The sequence below is a fragment of the Anomaloglossus baeobatrachus genome, chromosome 3 (assembly GCF_048569485.1).
Source record: "Anomaloglossus baeobatrachus isolate aAnoBae1 chromosome 3, aAnoBae1.hap1, whole genome shotgun sequence".
Lineage (NCBI taxonomy): Eukaryota > Metazoa > Chordata > Amphibia > Anura > Aromobatidae > Anomaloglossus > Anomaloglossus baeobatrachus.
This window is the reverse complement of record NC_134355.1, coordinates 128,030,561-128,053,996: the sequence shown is the minus strand read 5'-3', so window position 1 is coordinate 128,053,996 and position 23,436 is coordinate 128,030,561. Positions and strand designations below refer to the sequence as shown.

The following is a 23,436-nucleotide window of genomic DNA, read 5'->3' as shown; positions in this document are numbered from 1 at the left end:
ATTAGCTGAGTCGTTGGATAGAGGCTCATAAATCTGTACCTCAGAAACTCAGAGACCTGTGAGCCGCCCTTCAAGAAGAGTGGGATGCCATGCCTCCGCAGACAATAACTTGTTAGCAGCATGAGACGTCATTTTCAAGCTTTAAGTGATGCTCAAGGGCACATGACAGGTTATTGAGAGACATTGACAATTTTTGTTTTTGGAGGGGGGGGAGGTATACCCACCACTGTTGTTAGCTTTTGTTTCAATGAATTGTTTGAGATGAGGCTATCCCCATCACAGGCTTCTACATAAATGCCCTACTTTCATAATATAGGTAGTATATTTAGTATATAAGTATATATGTAGTAGTATATAAGTATATATGAGTAGAATGAACTTTCTATGTTTTACATTGATTTAATCGGAAAACCAAACATTCCTAATCTTTTATGAGCAGTACATATATATATTACACCATAAGCTCAAATGTATTGGGGCCTATGTCTGAAATATTGAATTCAGGTTTTTCATTTAGTGTATGGATTGCCTCTTACCATGCCATCTGCCATTACTAGCATTTCAGAAAAAATGGGTTATTCTGTAGAGCTCACCGATACTAACATGGTCCTATAACAGGACGTCTACAGTGTAACAAGTCAATACCTGAAATGTCTTCTCTCCTAAATATTAAATAACTACGACTGATATTACTGAAAACCACAGCAACTAAGCCACGAGGTGCAGACCACGTAAAGACTCGTAGAATGGGGTCCTGGGGTCCCCGAGTGCTGAGGCTCATAGTCCTGATCTCAACCTCATAAGACACCTTTGGGATGAACCAAACCAACAAATTCTTTTCTAAATGAACAGGTAAATATTGCCACTGATACGCACCAAAATCTTGTTCAAAGCCTTCTGAGAGGAGGGGATGGGGAAGCTGATGTAGTTAATGCAGCTGAAACCCCGCCCATCCACCGAACCTGACCAATTGCATCTGGCCAATTGAATTGTTGAGTGAGTGGGGTATTGCTCAGGTGGGCGGAGTTTCATCTGCTGAACGCCCAAATTTTACCCCAGTGAGAACCATTAAAAGAATTTACTGGCTCTCACTGGAGTCCTGACTCCCATCAATCACAACAGGGAGCCAGCTCTTTGTGTTGGATCGGTCGAGACGGAAACATCACTAATTCCTACTTCCAATAGGTGGCACTACAGTTCAAGGCCTCTTCCTCTCTGAAGAGGCAATTTGCATATTTAATTTCCCAAAGCATTGCAAGGTGTTTGTCTCCTCATACTGGCATACCATATCTGACCCCTTAGGTCCCAGACTTCCTCTCACTTAGCCACATCAGATCTCATACTTTGCACTGATGAGGGGGCAATACCCTGAAACACTAGTTCTGCAAATTTAGATTATGGTTTGGATTATATCCTAAATCATAGGGTAAGGTTTGTTACAGGGTTGATATTAACTTTTGGCATTGCTACTTCCAATAGGGGACACTAGAGTTCAAGTCTCCTTCCGCTCTGACGAAGCCATTTACATATTTCACAGCTCCCCCAAAATCACATTGAGACGGCTTCTGTTCACACGTTGAATATCAGCTTCTCTGATTTCACTTCTCCTTTTAAAGCAGAAACACTATGGTGAGCTCAGACCTCCCCGTCTCCCATATGCCAAACCCTGTTTCGTTCTTCTTTTACTAAACTCAAAGAGACAAGGTCATTTCCTATTTTACCATCCTCCAGCAAACGCAGCAATCAGTTTTACATGGATACAATGTCACATTTATGCACTTCTTATTTTTTTATTTTTTTGGGGGGGGGGTCAATGGTGAGGATTCGGAACCTGGGAGAAAATGACTCTGCATAGTGTATAAATCACATGTAATGGAATGTATGCAGGAGATATTACTGCTGCAGCCTCCAGCATTGTACACCCGGCAAACCTGTCTTCTCCTATATGCTTCAGTGTACTAATTGTATAGACAGAGAGATGCATATGACAATTCATTGACTATCACCAGCATCTGCTAGGTTTACTTGCCATAGATTATAATCACTATAATATAGCGGCACTTCCCCATGTAGTTTAGTAATGCTAAACCATTAGCACACAAGGCTGTTTCTACACATAGAGGAGATAGTCATAGAATTTCTAATGCTTTCATGACAGATAGATAGATAGATAGATAGATAGATAGATAGATAGATAGAGGGATAGAGGGATAGATAGATAGATAGATAGATAGATAGATAGAGGGATAGATAGATAGATAGATAGATAGTAAAAGGATGAATGGATGAATGAATGAATGAATGAATGAATGAATAGATACTAGATGATGGATAGACAGATGGATAGATAGGTGGATAGATAGTAGATGGATGGATGGATTGGTAGCAGATGGATGGATGGATGGATGGATGGATGGATGAATGAATGAATGAATGAATAGATAGTAGATGGATGGATAGATGGTTAAATAGTAGATGCATGGATTGATAGCAGATGGATGGATGGATGGATGGATGGATGGATAGATAGATAGATAGATAGAGAGATAGATTGTAGATAGATGGATGGATGGATGATGGATGGATAGACAGATGGATAGATAGATGGATGGATGGATGGATGGATGGATGGATGACTGAATGAATAGATAGTAGATGGATGGATGGATAGATAGAGAGATAGATAGTAGATGGATGGATGGATGAATGAATGAATAGATAGTAGATGGATGGATAGACAGATGGATAGATAGATGGATAAATAGTAGATGGATGGAAGGATGGATTGATAGCAGATGGATGGATGGATGGATGGATGATGGATGGATAGATAGACAGAGAGAGAGAGATAGATTGTAGATGGATGCATGGATGGATGGATGGATGGATGAATGAATAGATAGTAGATGGATGGATAGACAGATGGATATATAGATGGATAAATAGTAGATGGATGGATGGATTGATAGCAGATGGATGGATGGATGATGGATGGAGAGAGATAGATAGATAGATAGATAGATAGATAGATAGATAGATAGATGGATAGATAGATAGATCCATACTGTGGGAATCTGCAGTATTACAGGGCTTGGTCCACACTTCTCCACGTGTGCTTAGACATGTCACTTGTGGTTTTCTGCATTGAATGGATTACCTTACAATGTGCCAAGGAGGACTGCAATGCTCAAGTATATTACTATATAATACGAGGACCAATAACAGAACAAATCCTGATTTCCCAGTAAACAGTGATCACCAATGAGCTACTACAAATACATAACATTAAATATTGACAGAATATAAGAATTGCTACATTCAATGATTATAAAATGGCTAAAACAAGAGTGAGGTATCGGAAATGAGTGTAAGTCAGAGGAGATGATAATAGGGTGTAAGCAACAGCTGTGCCCGGGGATTGAGAAATGTGCTGTTTGACACATGCAGAAATGAATGAATTCCACCTCGGTCACTGTGCTGGGAAATCAGGACATGAGGCAGTGCCCTGCTGGGGGATGTAGTCCGCACAGAGGAGCCATACGTGCTACTGGAAGGAAAGCCCCACTACGATGCTGGGATGCACCATATGCCGGAGCTGCCATTGATCCCACACATGCTCTCCACTAGTAGAATACTGTACAGTTAGATGTTAGATGTGCGTTCTGCCACCAATTTCTGGCTGTTATCTGTTCATTATAAAGAACCGTCATCCATCAGAGTAAGTGACAGCTAAAAATATTCAAAACATCCATCTTCTGAAGAGCGCCATTCCCATGGATGATCATGGGAATCCAAATGTCACTCATTTTAGCCTGATTTGCCCATTAAATCAGATTATCATCTCAGTACAAACACATTAAAAGGAATCAAAGGAGGAATATGAGGATAAAGCCCACTCCTCTATACCCCCTGCCACTCCTTGCTGAGCACTGCAGTTTTCTGTGGCAAGCAACAGGTTAAGAATTATACTAATGAGGAGAGATAAAGGTGAAAACAGAGAGCACAACACCAGGGTGAGGTGAGGGATCCACAGTGGGGGCTCTATGATCAGCCATTCATCTGGGAGACCCCAGTGTCCGCACTTCTCCATGTGGATGGAGGCTGCAGCATGGAGCTAACCCTATGGCTGCCCATCTCCTGCAGTACTGTCACTACCTGCCACCCAGCATGCCACCAAGAGGAAGGGAGGGAGGACAGAGGATCAGGGACACATGTCTCCAGTCAGAATAACCCACCTCCAGCCACAGCAGACATGCACATTATCCCCCCAGGGAGCACACACTCCTCACCTCCTCCTACTGAGGCATCAAAGCTACAAATCCATCTCTCCAACTCACACAACCTATGGTGGGAGGGGGACCTAACCCTTCCATTGCTGGGGGTGGGGACAGCCAGCAACGCACTGCGGGCAACTGGCATTACAGGGGTTAACCATTCCGTCCCATGCATGATTGGACTACTACCGGTTACTCTACATGTGGGACCTAGTCTGCAGCCGGGTATACTCCCATCATCAAACAGTGGGGATCAGAAGGATACAAATGTAGAGAATAAGCAAATATACAAATGGCAACAATGGAAACTGGCACATAAGGCTCCATCACCCCACCAAAGACTGGCAGTGCCCAACCAAGCATGTGCTAGGTGGCAATACAAAGGGAGATGTGAACATAGCCTTATACGTGTGTGTGTGTGTATATATATATATATATATATATATATATATATATATATATATATATAATGCAGAATATAGTAGCATGGATGATTGGATGGAATATATTGATAATACATATGCATTGTATATATACATCCAATATACAGTCTGAATATGGAGAATAGAGCACATGCACATAAATCTATATATCACAGTGGGATGCTGCTGTATGATGCACCGTCTGGTAATTGAATATGAAGAACAGCACATTCATATACAATATAATGGTATATAGCTATGGAGAATAAGACACGTGTGTGAAATAGTATATATCACTGTATAATACTAGATAGCTATGAAGATTAGCGCATACATATCATACACTACATCATATAGATATGGGGAATAAGACACATACACATATAACACTTTACAGAAATGGAGAATAGCCTTCATATAATAAAGTATAAAGTATAGATAGCTGTGTAATAGAATAGATCACTGTGTGTAATACTATAAATCACTATATACTATAGATCACTGTGTATAATATTACAGATTAGTGTGTATTATACAATAAATCACTGCATTATTGAATAGATCACTGTATAAAATACTATAGATGACTATATATATATATATATATATATATAACACCCTAGATCACCTTGGATAACACTATATATCACTGGAGAATACCACCCAGACCTGAGCACACTACAATGTGCTTTGCCTGAAAGTTAGGGGGATCCCAATGCTGCAGTAACGTGGACACTGATGTACCAATGAACCACAAACCTCAAACACCAGGCAGGGGCATAGGAAGGTGCCAGGTCTGGAGAGGGGCATAGGAGGGTGCCAAGTCTGGAGAGGGGCATAGGAGGGTGCCAGGTCCGGGCATGGGCATAGAAAGGTGCCAGGTCCGGGAAGGGGCATAGGAGGGTGCCAGGTCCGGGCAGGGGCACAGGAGGGTGCCAGGTCCGGGCAGGGGCACAGGAGGGTGCCAGGTCTGGGCAGGGGCATAGGAGGGTGCCAGGTCCGGGCATGGGCATAGAAAGGTGCCAGGTTCGAGCAGGGGCATAGGAGGGTACCAGGTCCGGGCAGGGGCACAGGAGGGTGCCAGGTCTGGGCAGGGGCATAGGAGGATGCCTGGTCCGGGCAGGGGCACAGGAGGATGCCAGGTGCGGGCAGGGGCATAGGAGGATGCCTGGTCCGGGCAGGGGCACAGGAGGGTGCCAGGTGCGGGCAGGGGCATAGGAGGGTGCCAGGTCCGGGCAGGGGCATAGCAGGGTGCCAGGTCCGGGCAGGGGCATAGGAGGATGCCTGGTCCGGGCAGGGGCACAGGAGGGTGCCAGGTGCGGGCAGGGGCACAGGAGGGTGCCAGGTGCGGGCAGGGGCATAGCAGGGTGCCAGGTCCGGGCAGGGGCATAGGAGGGTGCCTGGTCCGGGCAGGGGCATAGGAGGGTGCCAGGTCCGGGCAGGGGCATAGGAGGGTGCAAGGTCCGGGCAGGGGCATAGGAGGGTGCCAGGTCCGGGCAGGGGCATGAGCAGAGTGCCGGGTCCGGGCGGGCAGGGGATCGTTAGTCTGCAGAGCCTTGCTCCATGATGGGAGGCAGCGGAACAGTCTCCACTCCTGCACCCATCTCACGTCCTGCCCAGTGATGGCACCTCGCCGTGCATGGCATACCTTGTGTGCAGCCCAGGGTGTGTGCCACAGCTGACAGGAGAAGCTGCCCTCACATCCACCTTAAATAGGTCCAGATCAGGAAGAAGCCGCCTTGACCAGAAGGGGAAGAGAGCGAATCCTTGCAGAGAATGCCATGCAGCGCCGCAGCAGAGGAGGCACACTCACACGGCGCACACTCACACTGCTGCCCTCCTCATCCTCCTCCTCACACTTCCCTGTATCCTCTGGAGTGCTGTGTCTCCCTCCCTGCTTTCCCGCAGCTGTCTGCGCTGCTTGGGAATATTTTCCGATTTCCTCTGCTTTGTGAGTGAGGGACTCAGGCTTTGCAGTGCATCATGGCTGGGAGCCAGCCTCTTATCACCATCCAGACACTCCCACCCCATTGATCACACTTCCACCATTACTCCAACTTCCAGTTTCCCTCACATTTCAGCAGTTTTTGTAAAAGAAGAAAACTAACAGTCTCCTGTGCCCGCTGTGAGCCATAACTCACTCCACATCTGTGAGGAACATTCCTATCCCATTAAAGGGACCCTAAACCTAGAGGGGGCTCACATCAGCCCAGAAGAGAGATACTGGCAGACATATACAGTGAAATCCGCACTAAAGACTAAAAGGAGTGTCCAGACAGAACAAAACCTTGTGCAAGGACCTGGCTATATAAAACATATTCACTGTGCATGACACCTGAGAGTGACTGGATCCAGATGGGGTCGGTAGGTGACAATAAATGAGGAGAGTCATTCTCTACCCCTTTAAGGATGAGTAGTGCTTTACTTAAAGGGTCATTCCCATCTCCAAGATCCTATCCCAATATGCAGTAGGTGTAATAATAATAATAATAATATTAGTAAATACCTTCAATTAGGAATGTAGTATACAGCGGGTGAAACAAGTATTGGACACGTCACCAAATTTCTATATAAATATATTTCTAAGGCCTTGTGCACACGTTGCTTTTTTGCTCCCTTTTTCCTTGCAATAAAAGCATCCCAGCAAAGTGTATGAGAATCCTGACTCGCTGTGCACATGTGGCTTCTTTTTTTTTTCTTGCAGATTTTGTTGCTCAAAAAATAAACAGTGTGTGAATTGTTTCTGCGTTTATTTTCTGCGTTTCTATAATCCCCTGCAATGCTTTATCACTACAGGGGATTATATCGCAGCACTTCACCTCACACATCATATATACAGCATGGTGTGTGAGGCTCTCTGTAGCTCAGAAACCCGTGGTCTTCATGGTGACGACCTAGGGTTGCTACGGCAGCGATCAGGTCCCTGTGATCACATTACAGGGACCCGATCGCCAGGGAGAGGAAGCAATTCCTCTTCCTGCCTCCTGAATGCTGCGATCGCATTGATCACAGCATTCAGGGGGTTAAACAGCTAGGAGCAGCGTGGGCACCACTCCGGGCTGTGAGAGCCCGGCTGTCACATCAGTCAGAGACCCAGTGGCAATCACGGGGGTACAGCGCCTAAACCCCTGCAAACATCATGACTAAAAGAATAGATGAAAAAAGCATGAAAAAAACATATGAAAAACATGGAAATGCAATAACAATGCAAACATTTCTGCCGCATTTTTCCTGCCAAAACATGCTATTTTATGTGCAGAAAATCCTCACAAAAAGGCAACATGTGCACATAGCTTAAAGGTGCTATTAACATGAATTACTCACCAGATGTCGGTAACAACCTATCCAATCCACACAGACAAAGGAATCCAACCATAGAAGCATATAAATTAAAGAGGTTGTCCACTACTATAACACTGATGGCCTATCCTTAGGGTAGTTCATCAATGTCCGATCTGCCGGGGTTCAACTCCTGGTACTTCTGCCAATCAGCTGTTCCCAGTGGCGGCAGTGGCAGCAAGTGGCCAGAAATGCTCAGTTCTGGAGCTGCCCCTTCTTCTGACAGCAGCTCCGTTCAGGTACTGCACATCCACCTCCTATTGATTTGAATGGGAGGTGAATAATAATAATTTTATTCATTTATATAGCGCTATTAATTCCACCGTGCTTTACATACATTGGCAACACTGTCCCCATTGGGGCTCACAATCTAGAGTCCCTATCTGTATGTCTTTGGAGTGTGGGAGGAAACCGGAGTACCCGGAGGAAACCCACGCAAACACGGGGAGAACATACAAACTCCTTGCAGATGGTGTCCTTGGTGGGATTTGAACCCAAGACCCCAGCGCTGCAAGACTGCAGTGCTCACCACTGAGCCACTGTGCCGTGAATGTGCAGTTCCTGGCCACGGCCACTATCAGTTAACAGGGCAGCCTTGGAACTGAGCATTTCTGGCTTCCTGCTATCGCCACCAGAACAGAAAACAGCGAAGATGCCGGGTGTTGAACCCCAGCCAATCAGACACTGATCAGACATTGATAACCTATGCTAAGGGTAGGCTATCAATGTTAAAGTAGTGGACAAACTCTTTAAGTTATGTGTAATAATGAGAAATGACACATGGGTAAAGTATTGAATATGTTACTGTATTTAAAACTTCAAACAAAAGTCTTTGTTGGTGATAACAGCTTCAAGACAGCTCCTGTATGAGGAAACTAGTTGCATGTATTGCTCAGGTAGTATTTTGGGCCATTCTACCACAAAAACACTCTTCAAATCCTGAAGGTTCTGTGGGCTTCTTCTATAAATTCTGAGCTTTAGTTCCTTCCATAAATTTTCTATTGGATTCAGGTCAGGTGATTGGCTGAGCCATTCTAGCAGCTTTAAAGTATTTTCTTTCTGTGAAACCAAGTTTCCTTGGCTGTAAGTTTGGAATCATTGCCTTGCAGAAATGTCCCCACCCTTGTTAAATTTTCATCAGCCTGGTAGATGGCAGCAGATATTTATCAAGAATATATACAGTAGGTATATTTGTTCATATATCCTTCCCTCAATTACAGTATATGAAGTTTGTCTATTCCATATGCTGAGAAAAAGTCCCACACCTGGAAGTTCCAAACGCCAAACTTCACTTTAGACCTCCAAACATAGTGTGTATTATGGTATCCAAAGAGTTCAATTTTGGTCTCATCTCATTATACTACATTCTTCCAAGATTTCACAGGCATGTCTTAATGTTGTTAAGGAAATGTTAAACTCACTTGAACATGCTTTTTGTTCAGCCATGGAATCTTGCATGGTGAGAGTGCATACAGGTCATGGAGGTTGATTCCAGGTCTTTGTTCAGTATATGGCGAAATTATGTTCTTTCCACCACCAGATTATGGCCTCAACAGTTCTCACTGGAACTCTCAGTAGTTTACAAATTCTTGTATAACCAATGCCATCAGTATGTTTTGCAACAATAAGGTTGCGGATGTCTTGAGACAGCTCACTGGTTTAACCAATCATGATATGTTTTTTGTGTGACTCTTGGTATTGCCTTTTTATGGACCATTGGTTGGACCAACTGATATTATTTTTCACTAAGTGGGAGGATTACTCTTTAACTAGTGATCATTTTCAGCTGGTGTCATGACTTTCTATGGCTCTTTCCACCTCTCTTTTTTCATGTGTTCAATATTTGTTCTCTGTGTCATTTCTCATTATTACTCATAACTTAATTTATGGACATCTATAGTTTGATTTCTTTGCCTGTGTGGATTGGATGGGTTGTTACCAACATCTGGTGAGAAATTCATGTCAATAGCCCCTTTAGAAATATTTTACTTAGATGTGTTCAATATTTATTTCACCCCCTGTAGTTATCATGATTAGATATGTCGCTTATCTCTTGTGCATGGTATTACAGTAGCTTAGGTATGCATAGTTACGACTATGGGTATAAGAGGGTCAGTGGGTACTCTTGACAACTGGACTGGCTATCTTTAGAAAGACTGCACGGACCAAGGCTCTGAATGCCTGTACTACTTCCCCATGAGCAGAACTCTACACAGACAACACAGGTTAAAGGTGCCACACTCCGATAAGGCTATGTGCGCACTAGGCGTTTTTTTCACGCTGCGTTTTTATGTGCGTTTTTGTCTAAAAAACGCACCCGCGGCTAAAAAAACGCGGCAAAAACGCATGCGTTTTTGCCGCGATTTGGTGCGTTTTTTGCTGCGTTTTTGCTCACTGCGTTTTTAATCAGTGCACAATGCCATTAAAGATTGTTGATGAAAAAAAAAAAAAAAAAAGGTCTGATGTCATTTCCTTCTTCAAAATGTTCATTGTATGCAGGAGAGCAGACAGCTGCAGAACTAGTGTATGGAGGAGAGCAGACAGCAGCTGCAGAACTACAAGTCTCAGCATCCTCCATTCACTAGTGTATGCAGGAGAGCAGACAGCAGCTGCAGAACTACAAGTCTCAGCATCCTCCATTCACTAGTGTATGCATGAGAGCAGACAGCAGCTGCAGAACTACAAGTCTCAGCATCCTCCATTCACTAGTGTATGCAGGAGAGCAGACAGCAGCTGCAGAACTACAAGTCTCAGCATCCTCCATTCACTAGTGTATGCAGGAGAGCAGACAGCAGCTGCAGAACTACAAGTCTCAGCATCCTCCATTCACTAGTGTATGCAGGAGAGCAGACAGCAGCTGCAGAACTACAAGTCTCAGCATCCTCCATCCAGGACTGTATGCAGTTTTTTGCCCAAAAAGAAAAAAAAAATGACGTGGGCTTCGCCATATTTTTGTATGCTAGCCGGGTACAGCAGGCAGGTACGGGCTGCCCCCAACCCCCAGCTGCCTATTTGTACCCGGCTGGGAACCAAAAATATAGAGAAGCCCTTTTTTTTTTAATTATTTCATGAAATAATTAAAAAAAAAATGACGTGGGCTTCGCCTAATTTTTGAGTCCAGCCGGGTACAACTAGGCAGCTGGGGATTGGAATCCACAGTGCAGGGTGCCCATGCTTTCTGGGCACCCCCACTGCGAATTGCAGTCCGCAGCCACCCCAGAAAATGGCGCTTTCATAGAAGCGCCATCTTCTGGCGCTGTATCCAACTCTTCTAGCTGCCCTGATGCCGGGTGGCTAGCTAGGTAATAATGGGGTTAGGGCTAGCTGTATATTATCAGCTGGCCCTAAGCCCGAAATTCATGGTGTCACGCCAATATTAGACATGGCCACCATGAATTTCTAGTAATGATAAAAAAAAAAACACAACACACAGAAAAATATTTTTATTAGAAATAAAACACAACACAATTAGTGACTCCATCTTTATTGAAATAAACCCCCCTCCGCAGTAATCCTGGGTCAGGGTCCCGCGCCGTCCAATCCGGATCCAATATCATCTGATCGGTTTGCTGGAAGGCAAAGCGATCAGATGATGTGTCAGGATCAAGTGCCTGAATCCCATCACACATCGGCTGATTGTATAAAAGCCGGTTATACAATCAGCTGATGCATCAGTAGAAAAAAAAAAATAAAATAATACTCACTTATGTGCTGTGGTGATTACCGGCAGCTCCTGGAGCGATCGATTGGACAGGAGTCTGATCCCGTCCGATCGCTGCCGGAGCTGCCGGTAATCAGCTGATGAAGTCCCCTGACGGCAGGATCAGCTGATAGCCGGCCGGGCGCGAAAAAGCCGGCGAGACTACGATCAGCTGATGCGTCAGGTGACTGCATCAGGTGATCCACAGCCAGGTCCTGCAAGCAAGGTCCTGCCCCGGGGAGACTGCACACAGCCAGAGCGGCGGGACCGGGAGGAGCTGGGAGCGGGCATGGCACCGGACCCTGCAGACAGGTGAGTATATATGACATTTTTTTATTTTTCTACTGTTCACTTTGGTTTTCGCCGCTGCCTCCACCTCCCGCCCAGACATGGCGCCGCACGGAGCTGACATGCACAGGACGGGAGGTGGACGCAGCGGTGACGGTACCGGGAGGATTCATGCTTCTGTGTTTACCAACAGAAGGAATCCTCTTCCTGTACACGTCACTGTACTGCCCACCCCTTGCGTGTATAGCTGCGTTTTTAGTCATAGAAACGCGGCTATATGCGTTTTTCATTGCGTTTTTAACATCTCATTGAATTCAATGAGTGAAAAACGCAGTGAAAAACGCAGAAATAATTGACATGCTGCGTTTTTGTGGTCACCACAAAAACGCAGCTAAAAAAAAACGCTGTGTGGGGACAGCACTTATGAAAACCCATTGACATTGCTGGGGAAGCAATGTCACTGCGTTTTCAGCACAAAAACGCGGTAAAAAACGCCGCTAAAAACGCGGCAAAAACGCCTAGTGCGCACATAGCCTAAGACTTTTTTTGTGTTCTCAACAGTCAATAAATTCTCAGCAAGAACACAAGATGCTACAAGAAACAGAGTCTCACTCATCCGCTGACCCTCCAGGGATTAGAATCTGTGTGACATTGAAGCATCCAAGGCAACTATCTTAGCCTGCACATCTCGTTTTTGGTTGGCACCCACTGAGATGAGATACCGGTAAGCTAGAGAAGCTGACCAAGCACAACAAGTTATGTAGCCAGGTGACCGGAATTTTTCAACCTGGGTTTGCCAATCAAATTCATGCAGAAGTCTTGTAGAATGACAGTGGTGACAGGAGCAATTCCCTTTTTATATCCCTTAGTTCCCATTTCGGGGTATTGTATTGTGGCGCCCCTGACCTGGTCAGGCACCACTGAGTACTGCACCCATGCTGGGGACAGTACAAAACAGGTAATCCAGAAGGCTGACCGAGGTGTGACTACACAGGCGCATAGTGATCAGGTCTCACACATTTACCTTCGAGAGGACCCCTGGGGATCCCAGGAGGGGGCGAAGCCTCCATCTCCACCCGAGGGGTGTGGTAGAGAGCCTGGTTGCTAGGTGACGTAGGCAAGAACAGGAGAGGAGGGAAGAGTGAGCCGAAGACAGTTGAGTGGTGAAGTTCAGGGAGGGCAGAAGCAGACCCTGTAGCTCTACACAATTCTGACAACGTACGCGCAGTGACTACCGACGGGGGAGAACGGTCACCTGGGAGTGCTGCCCGAAATCCACACACAGCTAAAGAGAGAGCAACGGAGTGGAAAGTAAGGAGACTGTCAGGGAGAACCAGGCCCAAACGGGTAGCAGGTCCCAGTGCAGGGATAGATTCACCTTTCCTTTGCCAAACCTGCATGAGGGGGCACTTTACACCCCCAAGACAACACCACAGAGTGCGCAGCCACGTAGCCAAAGTTAGGGCCCATAGCTCACAGGAGGCAAGCAGCCGGAGTGACCTGGTCCAGGCTACAAGCAAACGGGCCAAAAAGAAGGGGAGAGAGGCACCAGCAACTTCCCTGGGCGACCCCAGCAGGGCTTCAAGCAGGGGTTACCCCAAAACACAACGGGCTAAGGAAGGCGAGTTGGTAGCCACCCTCATAAGTCAGCCTGAAGGACACCTGGTTCCAGCCTGGTTCATCCCAGCTACGCCCGGGTTACTCACCCTGCCACCATCAGTGAGTAAAATCCCTGAAAGACATCCTGCTTGTGCGTGTGAGTCATTCTGCGACTTGTAGTTCCACACACCTACCCGGGACCCTGGGGCATGCCTCACTCTCAGGAGGCTATTACAACTGACTGCACCTACTATCAGCCCCAGGCACCCCTAACCTGCAGTGGCGGTCCCCACTGACCGCAATTCTGAGAGTGGCGTCACGACAATCAAAATAGAAGATTTCCTACCTGTGACAAGATCCAGCCGCGTGGAGTCCCTGAAGGTAATGCACCGCTGCACCGACACCGAGCCTCGGGGCCCCACACATCTGGCGCTGTGAACAGGATAAGGACTAGACCTGTTCAGACAGGTGACCATGTGCCTGGGCGGTCCGCTTGGAAAATTGGAAGCGCCGCCATATTGCCACCATGAAAAGCGCGCTGAAAAACAACAGCAGCCCGCGCTGGGAGAAGTTACCGCCCACGAAGAGGTGTGGCTACCCAGAGATCCCCTGAAGAGTCCTGTCCTCGCAAGTGATGAGAGCGGAGGCGTTCAGAGATGTCGGGAAGGAAAGGGAGCCAGAAGCCTGCTACTAGAAGAAGGAGACGCAGAGGAAATGGCGTCTGAACGCAGAGACCCAGAACCAGGCTCCGCTGCCTGGTGGTATCGGGAACTTGCCCAGTTTTGCGACCAACTGGAGGCCAGGGTCGTATGGCAGATCAGCGAGGGACGTACGGAGCTTCTGGAGATGGCTGCAGCGGTTCAGGCCTATGAGAGGGGAACCGCACGACGAGTGCCAGACCGAGCGGCGACGACTCAGACCCCGATGATGTTACCGATGGGTGAGTCCTGTGTTGCCCCTGTCAGCGCGAGTGCCCCGACCCCTGCTGCCATGCCCGCGGTCCCTGGAGAGATGCCCGGCGCTGCAACGCTGAATCAGGCCGCAGCCACGCCAGGTGCGGCCCGCCGAGCCCAGGCCGCCGCAACGATGCCCAGCCCGGCCCGCAAAGATCCGGCTGCCATCGCGACCCTCCTCCACGCCGCAGGTGCGGCCCGCCAAGGACCGGCTGCAGCTGCGACGCCAATCCAGGCCGCAGAAGCGCCCAGCCCGGCCCGCCAAGGACCGGCTGCAGCTGCGACGCCAATCCAGGCCGCAGAAGCGCCCAGCCCGGCCCGCCAAGGACCGGCTGCAGCTGCGACGCCAATCCAGGCCGCAGAAGCGCCCAGCCCGGCCCGCACAGATCCCATCGCAGCTGCGACGCCAATCCAGGCCGCAGAAGCGCCCAGCCCGGCCCGCACAGATCCCATCGCAGCTGCGACGCCAATCCAGGCCGCCGCAGCGATGCCCTGCTCGGCCCGCCAAGACCAGGCCGCTGCCACGCCAGGCTCGGCCCGCCAAGACCAGGCCGCTGCCACGCCGGGCTCGGCCCGCCAAGACAAGACTGAACAATTGTTTACCCCGGCCTGCAAGGCCAGAGCAGACACCGCTCCCCAGCCCAAGGAAGTCCCTGCTAGGAAGTCCCTGCTGGGGGAGGACCCCGAATACTGGAAGCTGAAGGCTGATCTAGAGGCCCACTTCCCAAAGGAGATGGTGGACCGGTATCTGCTCCCTCCGCATACTCACAGGAAGACTCCTGCAACATTCATGCCAAAGGGTCCCCCGCCCTGGCCTGCTGATGAAAATCCATCCCTAGCGCTGCCACAAGAGGAGTGCCCAGAAGAACTAAGGGGGAGGGGAGGCCAGGAAGCTGAGAAGCTGACCCCAGAGCCATCAGCAGTGGATGCAGCACCAGTCCAAGAGCCAGAGATGCTGCCGTACTCCCGCTGGGATGAAGAGGGCCCGACATCCTCCGCTGAGGAAGATTTGTCCAGATACCTCACCTGGGAGCCTGCAAGCGGTGAGGTGGCAGCCAGGCAGAACCCAGCCCGCAGGACACGGCGCCGCAGCAGGACAAGGGATCCACCTGCACAGCAGTCTCCCGAGAAGAAGGACGAGGTCACGGCCAGAGACTTAGAGGAAAAGCGGTCCTTGAGAAGAGCCAAATCACAGGTCAGAGGCCCACTTTGTCGAGGAGTTGTAGAAGACTTCAGTCTAAGGTCTGGATATGGCTTTATAGTGGCACCTGGTGTAAAAGAGGGCATATTTGTGAACAGAAGGGATGTTAGAGCACATTTACCTAGAGGACATCCAGGAAGAAACCTACAGATAGGAGACTCAGTAGAATTTACAAAGCACCAAGGAGAACGCGGATGGTATGCACTAGATGTCACACCCTGCCCCAGAAATCCCTACAGTAAACCTGCTGTCTCAACACTACAAGATAAAGAAAGAGAAAAAGAAACAGACACAGAAGAAGAGGAAAGAAAATACAAAGAACTCATTGATGAGACCACTACAGATGATGACAGAGATGGAGAAAGCAACAGGTGCCACAGCCCTACAGGCCCAAGCCCTGGTAAGGAGGAAGAAGGAGCAAAGTTCAAGTAAAGTAAAGTACAGCAGTTACAAGTTTTGACAAGTTTCGCAACGTTTACATGTTCAAGAAATGTGCCCACATGAACTAATGTGAGAAACCTCTTTTTGCACTTTGAAAAATGAACCTTAAGGCTATGAACTGGCTATAGCCACAAACTCTCGCAGTGTTTATAGTTACCCCAGAGGTACAACCACTACCAGGGAGCACGCCTGTTTATGGGGCCTGGCTCTCCACCACAAAGAGGGTACCTGGTCAGCACCAACTGTGGAGGCCGCCTCTACATCCTGCCAGAAGTGGCTGAAGGCGCGGCTCCACCAGGCCAGGTATACCCTGAAACCACCAGACCATGAAAGCCGCCTCTACATCCTGCCAGAAGTGGCTGAAGGCGCGGCCAACGGGAGAGGCAGATGGGAAGAAAGGTCTGGGGAAGCTGATGGCCCAGACCTGGTTACCAAAAGAAACCGGTGACCTGCCGCCTGAGAGGGTTTAGGGTGGGTTAACGGACTTGTGGGTGGAGGGTGGTGATGTATGGTACCTGATGGTTTTAAAACGTTTTACCATGTTTTACTGTTTTACGCATTTTAAAATGTTGTCTTGCAGCCCGAGGACGTGCTGGTGATAACTAAGGGGGAATGTGGCGCCCCTGACCTGGTCAGGCACCACTGAGTACTGCACCCATGCTGGGGACAGTACAAAACAGGTAATCCAGAAGGCTGACCGAGGTGTGACTACACAGGCGCATAGTGATCAGGTCTCACACATTTACCTTCGAGAGGACCCCTGGGGATCCCAGGAGGGGGCGAAGCCTCCATCTCCACCCGAGGGGTGTGGTAGAGAGCCTGGTTGCTAGGTGACGTAGGCAAGAACAGGAGAGGAGGGAAGAGTGAGCCGAAGACAGTTGAGTGGTGAAGTTCAGGGAGGGCAGAAGCAGACCCTGTAGCTCTACACAATTCTGACAACGTACGCGCAGTGACTACCGACGGGGGAGAACGGTCACCTGGGAGTGCTGCCCGAAATCCACACACAGCTAAAGAGAGAGCAACGGAGTGGAAAGTAAGGAGACTGTCAGGGAGAACCAGGCCCAAACGGGTAGCAGGTCCCAGTGCAGGGATAGATTCACCTTTCCTTTGCCAAACCTGCATGAGGGGGCACTTTACACCCCCAAGACAACACCACAGAGTCCGCAGCCACGTAGCCAAAGTTAGGGCCCATAGCTCACAGGAGGCAAGCAGCCGGAGTGACCTGGTCCAGGCTACAAGCAAAGGGGCCAAAAAGAAGGGGAGAGAAGCACCAGCAACTTCCCTGGGCGACCCCAGCAGGGCTTCAAGCAGGGGTTACCCCAAAACACAACGGGCTAAGGAAGGCGAGTTGGTAGCCACCCTCATAAGTCAGCCTGAAGGACACCTGGTTCCAGCCTGGTTCATCCCAGCTACGCCCGGGTTACTCACCCTGCCACCATCAGTGAGTAAAATCCCTGAAAGACATCCTGCTTGTGCGTGTGAGTCATTCTGCGACTTGTAGTTCCACACACCTACCCGGGACCCTGGGGCATGCCTCACTCTCAGGAGGCTATTACAACTGACTGCACCTACTATCAGCCCCCGGCACCCCTAACCTGCAGTGGCGGTCCCCACTGACCGCAATTCTGAGAGTGGCGTCACGACAATCAAAATAGAAGATTTCCTACCTGTGACAAGATCCAGCCGCGTGGAGTCCCTGAAGGTAATGCACCGCTGCACCGACACCGAGCCTCGGGGCCCCACAGTATCTTACAGGAATGGTAGGAGATGGTTGTTCCCCTCATTGGCCACTAGTTCAATCCAACTGCATAATTGTCCTCTGAATGATGTAGTCTAAGGGGGCTGAGGCAATCCACAATCAGCAGGCATTCCACAAATTATCAGACAAAAGGGGGCTCTGAACAGTCTAACATGAAACAATGGCTAATGTCTCTTGATTTACTGAACAAAGTAACAATATGTCTGGTTTAATTAAGAACAGCTCACCCTTAACAAGTGGCCAGATTGACGCTGAGTCGTCACAACGACCACTCATAGAGTGACAGTTAGTTGCTCATGGTCATAATGGATACCTAAGCCAGTGTAATGCCCTGCATGTGAGGTAAGTGACATAGTTAATCAGAACTGTATTCTATTTCTAATTGGAGGCATTTGCTAATATTATTATTACAGCTAGTACATATTGGAATACCCCTTTTTTTTCTAGGCATGAGGAGGGTTTCAGCTGCTATTACACTACACAAACTTGTAAGGATACTAATAGGGTCTCATTTATCAAAAAAAGGTCTTTTTTATTATTCTCTGATTACTTTTAATGTAATTGTTTAGACAGGCTAATCGGACTTCTGATGTGCACAGAGCAATCGCTAATATGATTGATTTGTGCAAAGACTGTCAATTTTCTTAAAGAGAATCTGTCAGCAGGTTTTTGATACCTCACCTGAGAGCACCATGATGTAGGCAAGAGACATCCTGAATCTAATGACGTATCACTTAGTTTACTGGGTGCAGCCATTCTGATATAGCAAAATATTTCTTTTTTTTGCATGTAGCAGAGCCCATACAGCTTCCCCCACCCACACCCGGCTCTCAGTGTACATTTCCATAGACAAAATCTGCTAATCACAGAGGGGGGTGGAGTCAGGCTTCAGCTCACATATTCCTCAGTCAGACTAATAAAGCTAGGAAGCTTAAATTAATTTTGTAGGGAAACAAAAACACACTTTGAGATAAGGGACACAGGGCTGTAATCTGAACGTTAACTCTTGCAGCATTCTGTCTTTAGATTATATAGCAAAAAGCTGCTGACAGAGTCCCTTTAACACCATATGTTCTTTTTGCACACGACGATGTACTCTCGGGAAGGACGATATTTAAACAAACATAAAAATCATTTTATTTGATGAACAAGCATAATATTGCTCGTTCGTTAGATTATTCGAGGCCTGTTTACATGGTCTGATTATTTAGAAATATGGGACACGTGTTGCTGTTTATTTGCCAGTGTAAATACACTCTTAGCTACACTCACGGACAAAGACAGAAAAGGGCCCCTGTGCAAGAACAGTATATGGACTCTTTGCAGCGCAAGAGCTCATCAAAATGCATAATTCCACCTGCTTTGGAGGTAGAAATGGGCCCCCTTAACTCTTGGGCTGCACAAGTTGCACCAATGATATGTGCCTGCTTAGCCATATTTCTAACATGCAATCGATCATCACAGTCCACAAACCCCTAGCCAGTCCTGGTATTAGATACATTTTATCACATGGCATCTGATGCAACTAATAAACCCTTTAATCATCATGTGAGGTGAGACCTGATTTACAAATGTTTTCTCTTACGAGGGATTCTATTCAGGGAGTTGAATAATTCTGAGATTACTGTAGTCAGTCATTAGAGGAAACCTTTCACCTGATTCTTGCTGCCCAAACCTAAAGGATCATAGCTGGAGATGATACTAGTCTAACTCCACCACCGGTTAGCCTCACCTGATGCTGCTGCAGGTGATTGACAGATCTCTGCCATAGCAAATGACCTATATATTACCTAGAGCAACCCTGGAAAAAGTTAGCCTGGAGTCTCTCTTTGTGGTGTACAAAGATCTTTAAAGTACATTTTCTCTGAACACCTTAGTATTTTAGAGCAAAATATACCTGCAATCATGCAGTCAGGCTTTGTTTCATACTATCTGCAGTTTGTGACATGGTCACTTTAAAAGTGGTAATGGAAAATATAATAATAATGAAACAAAAACATGTATATTCAGCTCTATTATGATGTCGTCTTTGTGGAAGAATGGAATTGGCCATGCTGAAGTTTACTAAAACCTCAACTTTACCCAGAGCTGTCAACCAAAAACTAAAGATCACTCAGGATTGGGAACACTGTAAATGTGGAACCGTTAGTGCACTGCTGGAGATGCGACACACATCCAGCAGAGGTATAATACAAGGTGGTTTAATTCAACGCGTTTCGAAGTGTTACCCCACTTCTTCATCAGGAAATCCACCAGTTTCCTGATGAAGAAGCGGGGTTGGACTTCGAAACACGTTTTTAGCGCCTGGACCCACCAGACCCCGTGGGGGGCGCGCTCCCTCACATTTGCTTAGTCCCAGCATGGCTCCCATGTGCACTCCCGGTCATAGCCCGAGGCAGCGACGGCCTTCCTCTTACCGGTACCATGGCTCTGCAGGCGCTGCCCCTGGTCCGGGTCCTGCTGTACGTCCTGCTCCCAGGCCTGCTGCAGCCTCTTCCTGTCTCTCGTCCTCACACAGAATTGCAGTAAGTGACTCTAGGCTGCACGCGAGGCCATGCCCCCTTTTTTAAAGCGGTATGCCCCGTTTTCTGGAAGTGACCTCAGAGGTCACCTGTTACCTAATGGGTATTTAGGTTCACCTCCCCCAGCAGCAGGCGCCCGAGCAACGCTTCCATTAGAGCTTTGCCAGTGTCCAGACCCCTTTGTGCTGTTTCTGTTATCTGTGCATTTGATACCTGGTTCTAATCCCTTGTCTTACCGTAGTGCCATCCGTACCATTCCGACTGTGGACGTCACCGCTCATACCTACAGTGGACGTCACCGTGCCCTACCTGCCGTGGACATTATCTGTGCCGTAGCTACTGTGGACGCCACCTGCTGTGAACATCTCCGGTGCCATTCCCGTGTTCTTCCGGCTGTGGACGTCACAACCTTGCTACACCTGGCCTTACAGAGACTCCTACTACCGGTTCCTGGCTGCCGGCATTTAGGCCTTCTGGGAAGGCGCCGCACAGTCCCTCTATAGGGGTTCGCTGCTGGTCGCCTTCTCAGGGGAGTCCGCTGCACGGTCCAGTGGGTCCACCTCCGGACGCTCGCAGCTCCCCGGTGAGCGTAACAACGTTGAATTAAACCATCTTGTATTATACCTCTCCTGGATGTGTGCTGTATCTCCAGCAGTGCACTAACGGTTCAACATTTACAGTGCTCCCGAGTGATTTTTCGTTTCTTCAGTATGTGGACTCTGCAGCAGCTGGTTACAGGCTTTACTTCTGGTTGTGTGATACACAACCCAATAAGTTGAGCACATTCCCTTATTATTTTTATTGCTTGTTACTGGGTAATACCCTATTGCGCTCTTTTCCCTCCAGCTTTCTACACAACCATAAAACTACTCACATATCTGCAACTTTGGTCAAATACCACATGCTGCCAGCCAGGCCCAGGCAATAATGCTTAGGAGACATGAAAGAGAAGAAAAAGGCAGGAGGCTCTATAGTGCAGAAATCCTTACTAAAATAGAGATGACAGAAAGTACATATGGAATGGCACTTACCTTGAGCGGATAAGCAAATATCAGGCATAACCCAGCAAGGGCAGACATATCATTGGTGCAAACTGTGCAGCCGCACAGGGGCCCAGGAGGTAAGGGGGCCCAATAGTACCTCCAGAGCAGGTGGATTACAATGTGCATTACAATGAGTTATTGGACTGTAAAGGACCCATATGTTGTTCTGCACTGCGGCCTTCTTCTGCCTGTGTCCACCAGTGCAACCCAGTGTGAAAGCCAGAGATGGAAGGAATCAGCTGCAGCTGCCCCAGATGTTGGTACAATGCAATGACCACTTTGTATCTGATAAATGGTTTAAAAATGAAATGAAAATAAAAAATGAGTAATATAAGTGTTGCTGAGTATGACAGAGAGGCAGGTAGTATTATGATTTCAGTAAATGAACGCAGGGCTATGTGTCTGCCCGATGTTAAAACATGTAGACCCGTATTAATTTAATAAGCCCTTATGAATTTATTACCTGTCATACTCAGCAGCAATTAAGTTACCCCCTTTTTTATTTTACATTTTTAGCTATGGGCACAAGAAAGTGAATTGTGTCTTGAAAGAGTTAGGGTATGTGCGCACGTTGCTTTTTACCTGCTTTTTACCTGCTTTTTTTGCTGCTTTTTCTTCTGCGCTGTTTAATGCCAAAATGGATGTGTTCTTCTATTCAAGCAAAGTCTATGGGAATTTGGGTTTCTTGTTCACACTATGTTGTTCAAAATGCTGCCTTTTTGTGGCAGAACTTTGGTCAAAAACTCAGCTTTGCAGTGCAAAACCCAAATGGCAAAAACAATTGACATGTTGCTTCTTTGAAAAGCTGAGTTTTTGACCAAAGTTCTGCCTCAAAAAGGCAGCATTTTGAACAACATAGTGTGAACAAGAAACCCAAATTCCCATAGACTTTGCTTGAATAGAAGAACACATCCATTTTGGCATTAAACAGCGCAGAAGAAAAAGCAGCAAAAAAGCAGGTAAAAAGCAGGTAAAAAGCAACGTGCGCACATACCCTTACTCCCATCCCAACCTCCTAGGTATTAATTGGAGTAAATGAAGCAGTGTAGAACGTCACTCTAGGCTGTTTTTGCACCCTCGCCTCCAGTGTTTGGTGCCTGGACAGTTATACCTACCTACTGTACACCATGAAAGGCTGAGATTAGAATAACGTTTTAAATGGAACCTGTCAGTTCCCCTCTGCCTCCAACCCAGCAGCATTCACATCTGTATGCCTAAATTCCCTACCTAACCAGCTCTGTACAATACTATTCACTTATATCAATGTTTTAAAAAATAATTTATAAACTGTGCCATTCCTATGCTAAAGCCTACACTCTGCAATTTCTTGTGCGATCGCACCCGCCCCCATCGTTTGTGCGGCAGGAGCAATTTCTTGCCTGTGTCACACAAACTCGTAACCCCCGTCACACGTACTTAGCTTCCAAATGACCTTGCTGTGGGCGGCAAACATCCACTTCCTGAAGGGGGAGGGATGTTCGGTGTAACAGCGACGTCATACAGCGGCCGGCCAATAGAAGCAGAGGGGCGGAGATGAGCGGGACTTAAACATCCCGCCCACCTCCTTCCTTCCGCATTGCCGGCGGGACGCAGGTAAGCTCCAGTTCATCGTTCCCGGGGTGTCACACGGAGCAATGTGTGCTGCCTCGGGAACAATGAACAACCGGCGTTCAGAAGGACGTTCGATTTTTAGAAAATGAGCAACGTGTCAAAGATCAACGATAAGATGAGTATTTTTGCACGATGACACTCGCTCGTAGCTGTCACACGCTACGATATGTCAAACGATGCCGGATGTGCGTCACTACCGGCGTGACCCCGGACGACACATCGTAAGATATATCGTAGCGTGTAACGTGCCCTTAAGTAGGCCTTTGACTAGTTGAAAGGGCATT

At 47.6% G+C, this 23,436-nt stretch overlaps 1 protein-coding gene across 2 annotated transcripts in view; it reads right to left on the bottom strand.

Annotated features, from left to right (window-relative positions):
* Nucleotides 1-6,683, bottom strand: part of SLC8A1 (solute carrier family 8 member A1) — a 446,495-nt gene extending 439,812 nt beyond the window's left edge. Inside the window, exon 1 of one of the 2 annotated variants that reach the window (XM_075339431.1) lies at nucleotides 6,345-6,683. The gene's annotated coding sequence lies outside the window, so the exon portion shown is untranslated. The remainder of the gene's footprint in view (nucleotides 1-6,344) is intronic. The other variant, XM_075339430.1, reaches the window with a different exon arrangement.
* Between the last annotated feature and the right edge of the window lie 16,753 nt (nucleotides 6,684-23,436).